We start from the raw sequence: 14005 nt of genomic DNA, 5'->3' as shown, positions 1-14005 counted from the left end.
ATTCCAAGCATGTGTGTCAATTTTTACTTCTCTATCTACATTATTCTGTGGTTTATTAAGTTTTCAAATTTATACTGACTTTCTGATCACCCGGTATATCCAGCACTTATGTAGTTTGTACATCAGCATATTGTGCAAAGCACCACAATCACACACACACACACACACACACACACACACACACACACACCAAAAAGAATTTGCTACATGTGAAGTTATCACAAAGACTGCACATTTACAAATACAACAGTGTCAGAGACGTTTTCTCTCAGTCACATCACATTGACCGTTTCTACTAGGAAGTGTCGTAAGAAATTAAACATTAATGTTTAATTTATTATCACAGGAAATAAATTCTCGATATGAGTCCGTAATCATGACGACTTTCTTACGAAGTTTCGACATTTGGCAACATCAAGCATCAAAAAGCTTTCAGCTTGAGAAATGTGCGTCAGTGTCAATATTAAATGTTTAATACTGGCAGTGACCCTTGTTTCTCCAGTTCAAAGTTTTTTCGATATGTTATAATAGCAAATGCCGAAACCGTAATAAATAAAAGCTTTTATTTAGCTACCTAGACTGTATTTTATTCATAAAATAAATACCATTTTCTTTGTGGTCAGCCTTACGGCAGGTCTTGTCATGTGGGAAGCCTCGTCAGAAAGGTCTACCGCATGCCCGTTGCCTTCTACTGATGATGATGAAATGATAATGAGGACAACACAACACCCAGACCATGAGCGGAGAAAATCTCCGACCCAGCCGGGAATCGAAACCGGGTCCCTTGGCGTGACAGACCGCCGCGCTGACCACTAATCTATCAGGGCGGACAAATAAATATAAAAGCATTCTGTATCTGCAGATCTAAGGCAGGATGAGGTAACAATGCCCACAACACGCGCTGTCGTACTACAGTATCAGATTCTGTATTGATGTAATAGGGGCGCGCTCACCGAATACAGGAAATGAGGTTCAGCACCATTTCGTTTCCCTGCTTTTAGTCTATGTTATAACTAACGCTCTGTTCACCATATCGCACCCCGACAAGACCAACGACACAACTCAGAAATGCAATGCTTGAGAACATGCACTACGAGAACAGAACTACGTGTCCATATTACTATTGACTATGTGTCCACATTACTATTACGTAGAATATAGTGAAATGTACTGCCAAAAACACTTAACAGAAATTAAAAGGAAGCTGAAGTTGTGTAGAATTATTTGTGTTAAAAACCATTCAAAAACCAAGATCGCACAAAACATTTTTTATTGAAGACGACCGGTTTCAGCAGACTTATTTTTAATCTTCAGGTCTTAAACATTTTACAGAACTAAAACATGTTCATTTTACGTTGAACCTTATTCACAAGATATCAAGAGGATAAAACGCAGCACATGATAAAGGTTTATCATCGTTAAAATATTTAAAAACACACAGCACATCGTAAATAAGGCCTTGTACGTAAACAAACTGCTCACAGAGGCTTGTTACATGATACAAATACGGTACACGCTGTACTGTATTTCTACCATGTAACAAGCTTCTATCAGCAATAAGTATACGGAATGGCCTTTAAGACCTGAAGATGATATCTATTGAAACCAGTCGTCTTGAATAAAAAGTATTTTTGCGCTCTTGGCCTTTGAATGGTTTTTAAAATTAAAACAGATCGCTCTTCAATACTCTCATCAATAAGAAATTCAATCAAATTATTTATGTCGATTTTTCTTACGTACTGTATTTTGTAGTTGTGTCACTGCTCTTGCCGAGGTGCGATTTGTTATGATAGACTTGCGGCTGTGAATTGCATTTATTTCTAATTTCACTTTCAAACAGTGGTAAATACAGAATGGAATGTAGCAATATTATGAAAAGGAAAGTTGCTACTCACCATATAGCGGATGAGTCGCAGGTAGGCCCAATGAAAAGACTGTCGCAAATAAGCTTTCGACCAGCAAGCCCTTCGTCGAACACACAAACACAGACACACACACACACACACATACACACATACACACACACGCACACACACAGTAAAACGCAATTCACACACACATGATTACAGTGTCTGGCAACTGAAGCTACACTTCATTTGCCAGTGTCTATTTTTTACGAAGGCTTGCTGGCCGAAAGCTTATTTGGGACAGTCTTTTCGTTGTCCCTATCTGCGACTCAGCATCTCCTCTACTTTTACTTTTTATCACGTGCAAGCTGCTTCAAAATTCGGAATATTTTAAAATTAAATTTCTCTCTTATATCAATTGTAGTTTCCGAAAATGTCCAACATACGACCGAAACCGGCCACTACTAGAATATGCGCCTGGAAGAAATGAAAGCAAGTATTCAGGGTGAACCGGAACTTCAGAACTCCGCCGAAAAGCTTTCAGAGGTGATAATAAGGAAAAGCAAGATAAAAAGCCTAGTAAATATGGGCTCTGAATGCATACCTTAAGCTATCGTGAAACACATCTCTTCTACTGCAACCTTTTTGCTTTCTATATTTAGAGAGGTAGCAGTACGGACCAACATAAGAAAAAAGTGATCAGTAAACATGGGCTCTGATGTCAATACCTCAAGAGTTTTGAGAACTTGTTCATTTTGGCTCCTATGAAACACATCTCTTCTACCGTACATGTGTTCATAGCTCTTAAGTTATCCACTTTAGAGCTCATGTTTACTGGAAATTCTTATTTGGATTTGTCGCTACTACATCCTCCCGATGTACGGAAAGCGAATCAGTTGCGTTAGAAGATAGGTGTCTCAAAGTATCGACGATGAACAAGTACTCATGGCTCTTAAGGTAAACATTTTCGGGCCCACATTTACTAGACACTGTTTCCTTTCTTTGGTTCACACTAAAACGTCTGAAAATTTGTCGGTGGAGCCCTTGTTCAACCTGTATAATAGAAGTCTGACACTTTTCTACAAAACGTTTCTTTCCAAACATCGGTAAACTTAGTTAAGTCGTATGTATGTTTCTATGAATAAATCTTTCAACTATTTTGTCCAAATAGCCAAATAAATGCAACCCAAAAAATGTTTCTCGTTAGCTGTTTACAAGTACTCGAAGCCACTCGTTTAATAGAAATAGATCTATAAGAAATCGTTGCATCGTGGTGCGATAATACATTTTATTTCAGGAACAAAAATGCCGCCATGATACAGTCTAAGGTCATTGATGATCTTTAGGCTGTAGCAAAAGACTCAAGCCGTTTATTATTATGTAAATATATTTGAAGGTGGGCGTAAGGATAATGAAAATTTTGCGCGTTCCATGTAACGTGTGAGACTCCTTGTCAATAAGTAAAAGATAAATTATGAGGTTGGTTACCGACTCGAATGAATGGGTGTATCATATCCGAAATGACATAAGCACACAGTGGGTACCATTCCTTGTCTCCTGACAGTGGCCCAAACGTGATTCATCGTTAGTCTTTGCCCGTTCAGGTGTTCTTATTGCCTTGATGATGAGTTACGTACCGCATCTTCTTCGGAGAAAGGAATACATCAACCACCGACGAAACCGTTGGTATTTACATATGATGTTAATGTGTTTTTACCTGAAGGAGCGTCCGTGGCGAGTTTCCAGTATGGTCTCACCTATTAATGGTAATAATACTCGTCGTAGTACGAGGCACAGAAGTGAAAAGGAGCGATATCTTAAATTCAGAGTCGAATATGTAAGTGAAGTTTCTCTTCACTTACATATTCGGTCAATCAGGATTTATTTATTACTGCAAAAATCTCGTTGTCAAAGGTTTCGAGTGTGAAATAATCTAAATGAAGCAAAATAATTGTATGATTTTATAAACCTTCTGCTTCAGGAGCTTCGGATTATTCACCTGTAGATGAACGGAAGAGACATACCCGAAATTGGTAAACAAAACAAAGGGATATAGCTTTACATGTTCACTTACTATCTTTTTTGGAAAACAGTGCATAATGAGAAACTATTTATTTTAGGCTTGATCATAACAAGGTTAATGTAATATTTTTTATGAAAATTCTGTATTTTTTCAGATATATTCAGTTTGAAAAATGTGCTGCTCACTGAGTTATCTGTAAAAAAAATTGAACAGAAACGTCATGCCTGATGATTATGTTCTACACCACGGCGAGCGAAATGTATTAAGTGGTAGACTTATTTCATTTCGTTATTTTCCGGAAGGTGTCATTGACAAAAACTTTCGAAATTGTTTGACATTATGTGTTAAGTTTGTAGCAAGTCACTGATTGCTCTCATCCTCAAATATTCGATGACTATGTCTAATTAATTTTGACCCTCTGAGTTACACAGTCTCAAGATATATTCACAGTTTCTGTCTTTAATGCTTATATGTTTTCATGAGCATAATTTAAAATTTTTAAATTCCATCAAGAATTATATGAAGTACATGAATCTGAAAGAGTTTTGTACCCATATGCCAGTAATTTTAGTCCAACAACAGTGTGCAGGTGGAAAACTACGGAAAGCATTTCTCACGCGAGGAATTGTCCACCACGGACACATATATTTTCGACAGTTGATAAGTAAACAATGATTTGTGGTTTATACTCAAATGTGGCAAAAAAGTTCTGTTTGTTGCATAAGCCGTGTGCTGCTGTAATAAATTTTAATAGTCATGTGAGGTCTTCAAATCTGACCTGAGGATAGTTCATATAGTGTCCAAGGATTTTAGTTGCGAGAGTTTCACATCCGCTTTTATTTCAGACTTCGCCTGACGAACGGGATACGTGCAAAAATGTTCTATAATTATTGTTTTAGATGCCGTTATCCAGGTAATTGTGAACCTAACATATTAACAAAAAGCATCTGTAGACGGAGGTAGCACACACAGACACACATGTATATTACTGAGATTAGAAACAAGTACAACATCTATCCCAATCGGTTCTATTCAAATGTACCACTATTAACGTAATTAATCATGAATCAAAAGTCTACTAACGTTATTTTCTGCAGAAGATGAGGATAAGGAAAGTTACTGCAGTCCAGCTTTAAAACAAGTCACTCACAGAATGTTTTTGCTATTTTTCAGAATTTAAGTATTATAATTATTTGCCTGAACTGGGTTTGGATCAAGAAATCACTTGGTGTATCATTTACAAATAAAAATTATTAGTTTTGACCGAAAGTGTAAAATTGTACAAATAATTTACTGAATCAACTCACCCGTTTGCCTTTAGTGTGTAAAGGTTGGTTCTCGCTACAAATGCTTTCTGTGATGTGTGTTTGTGAGGTGCTTTATAATGATTTCAGGTGTCTACATTAATTACATAGTTAATGATTAAAGTACAGACTTCTACCTGGTTCCGACGTCCTGTGCTGAAGTAGTTTGAAATTCTGCATCGACTGCATACAACAGAGAATTTTATGTGTGACGTGATCAAACTGATGCGCTTCAACGTAAGTCAATTACCACACACGAGTGTGACGGATTAACGGAGCGAAAATAATATTATGTTACTGTGAACTACGTGTACCGTTGTTTACCAATAAATTCTAGTGTAAAGGGCGTATACACCAAACAAAGGACTGGGCGTGTGTATTGGATTCACTCACATACATACACAGCAATAAACCTACTCACTGTGTCTGTCATGAAATCAAGAAATTAACAGCTAAATAACAGTGATGTCAGAACTATGTTTGCTTTCAGTCTTAAACCAAATGAAACATTACACATACACGTTGTGAGGAATAGACATTCCAAGCTGCAGAAGTCAGAAGGTAATTGAAATTATATCACAATGTTGAGTCGTAGGGAGATTACATTGGCACTCAATAACTAGTAACTGTACCTGCATGAAATGATTTCAGGTTGAAAGTTTGAGAGAGACAACTATCTGCTGTAGTATCCTTGTAACACAAAACTGTACGGCTATTACCATGCCTCGACTCAAAGGCTGAATTACTTTGATTAATGTGTTTCGCACTGACTGGAGCGACAGATTAGGAAAGCATTTGGGGTACACCATTTCAAGTTCTCTCATATGTAGAAACCACGCGAATGCTTTTGAAAATTTAACTTTCTTCTGCGTTCACTTCTGTCGCTGTACATGAAAATGATAAGGAATCTGTTCTTCGTAATTTGCTAATTATTTCTATATTAATTGTGTGTCCAGAGCCGCTTCTGTATCTACAGGTCACCAACTGTAATACTGGATGGGGTCATTTGCAACATGTGTCTGTGACTCGCGTTTTTACAGTACCTGTACAACGTTTCAGAAAAGGGAATGAAGAACAGGATAGGTAATATGCCTTATGAACGTGGAAAGGAGCCTCCAACACTCAATCCGGTTAGGTGACGTAGCTGACTGTTGTTCCGTTCTTCAGCCCTACGAAGGATTGAACGCCATCCTCCATTTCTGTCGTTTGGCTCCTGTTTTCTTCATTTCACCACAACTGCGACAACCGTTGTCATCAACAATCTTAGTTATATAGTGTGTGTCATGTATCTTGATCACCTAAAACAACTTTCTGTCCAGAAGCACAATAAAAAATATCTTAAACAAATGTTGTTTAGCTGCCAAGGGGACATAAATCTGCATGACTCCCTTACTTGTAACTTTATTTGTTACGAAGATATGAACACAGTACTTCTTGTTTAAGTACCACGTTATACCTTTTATTTGGTAACATATAGCGCCCTCAAGGTCTGTTTGGAAGTGTGTCACATTGTACCATTCACGTAAACATGACGTTATTATAAACACAACACAAAATTGGTGTTTACCCTCCTCGACTAGCACACGGAGCATGTAACTTGTACACTGCTGGAGTTTACAGCAAACAAATGAAAATACAAGGAAGGAAAATGCACACCGGCCATTCAGTTAACTGTCTCCATTTGAAGGTTATGTAAGTACACTGTACTCCAAGGAAGAAAAGGTAGGAATGCTGCTCATCTGTGAAGAATGCAACGGAACAGTAATTGGGATGAAGTTTACATACTATACGTGTGCGTATTGTGCAGTATGATAGTATTTTTAAATGATATTTTGTCTACAGTGGAGGTACTCATCGATTAAAAATTGCGTCATCATTACATTTATTTTATTGGGATGGTAGGCGTAATGCTGCTCAGAGAGAGGACCCCTTCATAGACTGATTTCTTGACAAGAATCTACTTTCTTGATTGATGTTTTCTCTTCTTATTGTGACACTTCAGGAAAAGGGAAATATCAACCCGTGGCACTGCAATCATTGCAGAACTCACACTCACAGATCTGCCAACTCCCTTGTCCTCGCTTCTGTAATGATTACACGTGTGAGCAGACGAGAGCTTGAATAGCAGCCTGGCACTTCTAACACTAGGGTATGTCGTATTACAACACGTCACCAGTTCAACACTTACAACGTACGCTTACACAAAAAATGGCATCGGGATGATTTTCATAATGATGTGTAGTTCTGTCAGTGGGCACAGCAGCAGATCCTTGCCAACCAGAACTTCTTCTCCGTTGCTCCTTTTACTGATGACTGTCTCTCCTCAAATAAAGCCCAGGTAAGTACAGAGAACATTGATCCAGAGAAAATCAACACTGGCTGAGACAGGTAGAACATCAAGGTCAACGAGAAGTTGACGTCTGGTGTCGAAGCTTGGTAGTACATTTATTATTGGTCTTTGTTTCGTCAATTCATTCTCACACAACTGCATTCTCGTTTCCTGACTGAACTGCCACAAAGACTCAGAATGATGATGTGGTACCAACACAATGGATGTACGTCGTGGTCTCAACCGAAACTATCCTGCCAGATGAAATGGTCGAGGAGGAGCAGAGTACCACCCTGTTCGGTCTCTTCGTTCATCTACAATTTATTCTTTGAAGATGCAAAAAAAAAAAAAAATTCTCTATAGCGACAACTGAACAGTTCAAGAGAACATGCAGGTATGTATCATGCTTCATCGTAATCCTCTACAACAAGGTACGGAGGAAGAAAAGACGAATTCTTCCCTTCTACGCGTGGGCCATTGTCACCAGTCTGAACGCTTTTGAATATTTTACCGCTTTCCCTGCTCGGAGTATGTTACAGTATCACAAAACGGTATTAAGGATTCCCCTTTCTGTTTCTTTATAAGATGAATGTTGTGTTTACGTGAATAAGTGATACGTTTTTGAAAAAGTAGTGAGGAGAGTAAGTCTATTACCGAATAAAACTAAAGATTGTTATATTTTACATGAAAATCATAAATATAATATATCAGTTGGACTGGAGTGCCAAAACTAAAAAAAATAACCTTAATATTACCAAAATGTAAGCATCTAAACTAGAAAATAGAAGTGTGGACATAAACTTGTCTAGACAATACATTCGAATAATGATTATTTTCTTATCGAAGCTTAAATTAATTTATATCGACTAAAATATCTTTTATGAGAACGTAGCTGTCTGAATCGGGATGTTTTCACCTGCACTTAGGCTGAGAGCTCATTTGTGTCAAAAGGTTGTTTCTAAAGTCTAAAACCATGTGATACAGTGCTTTTGTATCAAGCATGCTGGACACAGCTCATGGAAAATGTTCCCAAGAAACATATTATCCCTCTACAAACAAAATTATCTCTGAATGATGATAATTACTAGCACATTATACATAATTTAAAATGAAAACGGAAAGATAAAAACTTGAACGACATGGTGTAAACTGAAAAAATGATTTGCATCAATAGCGATAGCAAGTCTCAAGCATTGTTTATGTGCTGGCTAAAGGGCTTTCAACGTTGCGATCCATCTCACAGTATACAAACAACGTAATTTTCGTCTATGTTGAATACATCGCACATCTTTCATTGTAGAATATATGCCATTTAATAATAATTCGACAACATAGATCTCTTAGGAAAGATAACACAACACTACCGCCAACAAACCCAGCAACAACTATGATTTACACCCGCAACCCTGTCTTTCATAAGGCAACGCAGAACTGGTAAGGGATGCCTTTTATCGTGGCGCATATAGTCTATGAAAATAACGTAGCCTTTTGGACAAAGATCGACGATAGTTCGTACCATTGTTCCATTTTGAGTAATATTTATGAAAAAACTAAAAGTAAAAAATTCCATAAAATTATTTCTTTTGTACAGCTACAGGTATAAGTTGCAATTATTGCCATAAGTAAATATTTATGTCAGCCCTGGGTTAGAACCCAGGCCTTCAGCTTCGCATGAACAGTTTTTTACAAATGGAAAGTCTCCAGTTTTGAAAATGGCGTTTCAGGAATTGTTCAGCAAGAGTATCGTAGAACGTACCATCGTCTGACCACCTCGCAAACACCCGTATGGAGGCAAACGCACATCGAGAATTGGGAGCTCCATGCAGAAACAGCATAAATAACTGCGAGAAAACGACTACTCCGCCAGTCTGGATTGGGCTGCTGCACAGGGAACTCCATTGAATAGAGCCACCACACTGCCACATTACTGCAGGAGACGCCGTCGTTCTTATTCTATCGTCTACAAGAGCATCATCAAAGTCGAGATGATGATTGCTAGTGATGCTTCAACAAGCGAAAATAAAACTGCTGTTAAAGGAGTTAGTAATAAAGATATCTTTGAAGGGCTTGCTGTATTTGTACGAGGTTTTTTAGTATTGTAACTGATGAAACATCTAGTGACGAGCAAGACTGTTTTAGTGTTGCTGTTGATAGATGTATTTCTGTCTCTAGCATCCCAGGACTCGAAAGTTTTAATACACGTGACGTAATATGCTACCGTACTTTTGGTAAAGGTAAAATCGCAAATAAGGATTTTGGTAGGAACTATTTTGTGTCTGATATTCCTGGTAATATATATACACGGTCGCTCCGAAAAGTATCTGATGATAAAGGTAAAGGTCATGGTGCACAGAAACAACTGAAAGAGCAGAAAGCGAATAAGTCGCCTTTTTCTGATGGAACTATAATTCGGTTTCACAAAGAGTACATTACAGCACTGGTCCCTTACTTATCTTGTATGTACAGCGAATCTATCGTCCAGAACAAAGTCCCAAGCGACTGGAAAAAAGCACAGGTGAATCCTGGATATAAGAAAGGTGAAAAAACAGACAAGCAAAATTACAGACCAATATCTTTAACATCAGTTTGCTTCAGAATCCCTGAACGTATTGTCAAATCGAATATAACAAATTTTCTTGAGATGGACAAGCTTCTGTTCGCGAATCAGCACGGTTTCAGGCAGCATCGCTCGAGTGAAACTCAGCTTGTCCTTCTCTCACATGAGATACGCGAAGCATGGCTGAAGGGCAACAGGTGAATTCTATACTTCTAGATTTCCGTTAATCATTTGACACGGTGCGCACGGCCAACTGTTAACGGAGGTACAAGGATACGGAATAGGTCCCAGAGAATGTGCGTGGCTCGAAGGTTTCGTAAGTAAAAGAACCCAGTATGTTGCCCTCGATGACGTTACCAGAGATGAGGGTATCGTCAGGGATTCCCCAGGGAAGTGTAACAAGACTGCTGTTATTTTCTGTGTACATAAGTATTCTGCCGGGTAATCTGCCACTGTTTGTTGATGATGCTGTGACGTACAGAAGGAAGTCGAACTAGAGTGACCGTAGGACGGTACAAGAGGATTTAGACAAAATTTGTTGTCGGTGTAATGAACGGCAGCCAGTTGTTATTGTAGAGAACTGTAAAGTAATACAGATGAGTAGGAAAAATAAACCCATAATGTTCTAATACAGTGTGCTGCTTGACGCAGCCGCGTTGATTAAATATCTAGGGGCAAAAAAAAAAAAATGCAATATGATCTGGAATGAGCACGTAAGGACTGTATTAGGGAAGGCGAAAGGTCGACTTCGCTTTATTAAGAGAATTTCACGAAAGAGAGGTTCATCTCTGCAAAGGAGACCGTATATTGGACATCAGTGCGACCCATTGTTGAGTAATGTTCGAATATTTGAGACCCGCATCAGGTCGGATGAAAGGCAGTCATCGAAGTAATTCTGAGGAGGGCTGCTAGATTTGATACCAGTAAGTTCGAACAGCACGCGGCATGGGAATAAGTGGGGGGAAGACGACGCTCTTTTCGACGAACACTAACGAGAAAATTTAGAGAACTGGCATTTGACGCTGACTGCAGAACATTCTAACGCTACCAATGTACATTTCGTCTAAGGACCACGAACATAAGAAACGAGAAACTGGGGCTCATACGATGGCATATAGACAGACGCTATTCCCTCGCTCTGTTTGCGAGTGGAACAGGAAAGGAAATGACTTGTAGTGAAACAGGGTACCCTCCGCCACGCACCATATGGTGGCTCCAGGAGTATGTGTGTAGCTGTAGAAATCAGGGAAATCAGGGAAATCAGGGAAATCAGGGAAATCAGGGAAATCAGGGAAATCAGGGAAATCAGGGAAATCAGGGAAATCAGGGAAATCAGGGAAATCAGGGAAATCAGGGAAATCAGGGAAATCAGGGAAATCAGAGAAATCAGGGAAATCAGTTAAATCAGGGAAATCAGTTAAATCAGGGAAATCAGGGAAATCAGGGAAATCAGACAAATCAGACAAATCAGGGAAATCAGGGAAATCAGGGAAATCAGGGAAATCAGGGAAATCAGGGAAATCAGGGAAATCAGGGAAATCAGGGAAATCAGTGAAGTATGAGAAAAAAATTGATAGTAGTAACGAGTCACAATGCGCCACTTACACAATGTTCTGCTTTTTGAAATTCTTGAGTCTCATCATCAGGCAGTTCCGCAACTGATATAAAGAAGAAAGAAAAAGACGAGCTCGTCGTCATGCCGTGAAGGCCCAAGGGTTATCTACCGGCCGCCGTGTTATCCTCTACCTAGCGGCGTCTTGCGAATGCAGTGTGGAGAGGCATCTGGTCAGCACACTACTCTTCCGGCCATTTTCCAGACATTCCCGACCGTGGAGCCCCTCCGATTCCGTCAAGGAGATCCTCAACTGGCATTAAGAGGATGAGTGCAGTCCATACCAGTTCTCCCACCAAATACTTGTCAGTACCGGGAATCTAACCCACGTCCTCCGCATAACAGCCCTCAGTGCTGAACAGTCGTATGGGGATGGACATATATATGTCAATTGTGAAAAGAGCTTCCAATGCTGTGACCTTTGTGTGTGCGTGGGGGGGGGGGGGGGGGGGGGGGGGCGGGAGGCGATTTGTAATCTAAACTAATAGAAGTTTAATATATATTCTTAATCCATTTTTAAAAGATGGAATCCAATTTTTACGTGCTGATGTCTTTTTCGGATATCTGCAAATTTTTCTTTGGGAAAATTAAGTTCTTCCAAAAGAAAAAAAGAAAGAACTTGTTCTGAGGAGATGTACCTAGGAGCAAACCTTCTATGGAAATTTAAAAGCGTGGTGATAGAGAAAATCTCGTCACGGTGTATTTAATAGTCCGTTATATTATTACTCTACTACTCATTAGTAATTATAAAGTGAAATAAAATTAAGCAGAAATATTATCAAAAACCAGCTGCAAGCTAAAAGTATTTTGAAACCGAAGCTGTTCTAACCTAACACAAATTTCCTTTTTTCATGCCAGGTAAAACTGTTCAGACTTTAACGGAACTCAGTAAATTTTCTAATATCCCATCTTACATGGTGAGGTGTGGCACCTTGTATCCCTGTCGTCTAGAGCCTGTGTATCGGGAGATTGACTCATGTGTGCACAGTGGCAGATGGTGTAAAGGGGGTTCAGTCGAGTACGTAGTTCTAATCTATATCTCCTAGAGGACAGTAGCGGACAGACACATTCAAGAAAAAAGTCAAGAAAATTTTTTTTTGAATTGTTCTGTTTATTTCTTGAAGGGTTTTTCTTTATTTACGTTTGTGCAGCTTTTCATATGCCTTTAGTAGTGTGAATGATGCGTGAATGTGGTCTAAAGTAAATATGTAGATCACTGTTCTACTGTCGGACGCTGTACGAACTAGTGTGAAAAAGTTTTGAAGACAGTGTAAATGCAAACGACGCGGGATTTTGTATCATAATATGTTAAGTAAGTTTCTGGTAAAAGGAAAGCTAATTCGAGTGCAAATGAAAGCAGTGAATAATGTAAAGTATAAACAAAATGTCACAATGTTAAATATTTATTTCGGTAAAAAGTACAGTTCGAAAGTATGTTATTTGTTGATTGGTTTGTCATGAAAAGCGCGGACTAATGCAGGAGGATAATGATTTTCTGTTGACCTTAATGAAAACTGACCAAACAGAACAGAGTATTCCTCGCGCGTCTTTTCTCTTGGAGATACAGATTGCTTACAGCAGTCTAAGTCGTCGGAGTGCAACATTTCAGTGGTCAATGGTACGGTCGCGTGTAGTATAAGCTCCGAAGGAAGTTATAGTTTTCTGGGTTTAGTTGTTTAAAGTGAAGGCATAATTATTCCAGTGTTTTTTTTTTTTAGAAAGCAACGATTTTTTTAAGTAATTTTGTGTATGAGGAAAGACAGCAACTCCGCGTGGAATATTGAGCAGGGCAGTAGCTAAAAACGTGAGTGCATTAGACACTGAGAAACTTAATAATATGGCGAGCATTTTCATTTAAGAACAATTCGCGCTCAGTAGTTGTTAAGATTTCGGGAAATATGTTACCATAAGCTTGCTAATGTGAATGAAAGTGTTTGTGCATGACTGTGTTAAGATTAGCATATGCCTGGCAGTGAACGTGTACATTATCAAGGTTCAGAATATACCGAAGTTTTGCCAGTATGTCCACCTTTCATTCAAAATTAAGACCTTTTCCTGATTCTTAGAGTAGTCACCTTGTATGCAGCCTGGTGCGAGTTGCAGTACGGTAGGTTTCTGCTCGGCTTTCCTACCGGCGATCCGCTGCAACGAGTTCACAGGTCGGCGCAGGTAAAAGGATGGAAGAAGCCGCGCCGTTGCAATAGTAAAAGACCTGCTTCTGTTTCGAGGCAAAACTTGGTGCACCATCTATAAAATACTGTTTTACCATCCACGCGTTGTATAACCATTTTTCAAATGTATAGAATTTTACGATGTGGCAGTGCCTCTGTTGT

Source organism: Schistocerca piceifrons, chromosome 4 (assembly GCF_021461385.2).
Source record: "Schistocerca piceifrons isolate TAMUIC-IGC-003096 chromosome 4, iqSchPice1.1, whole genome shotgun sequence".
In the NCBI taxonomy this organism is placed as follows: Eukaryota; Metazoa; Arthropoda; class Insecta; order Orthoptera; family Acrididae; genus Schistocerca; species Schistocerca piceifrons.
This window is presented reverse-complemented; position numbering follows the sequence as displayed.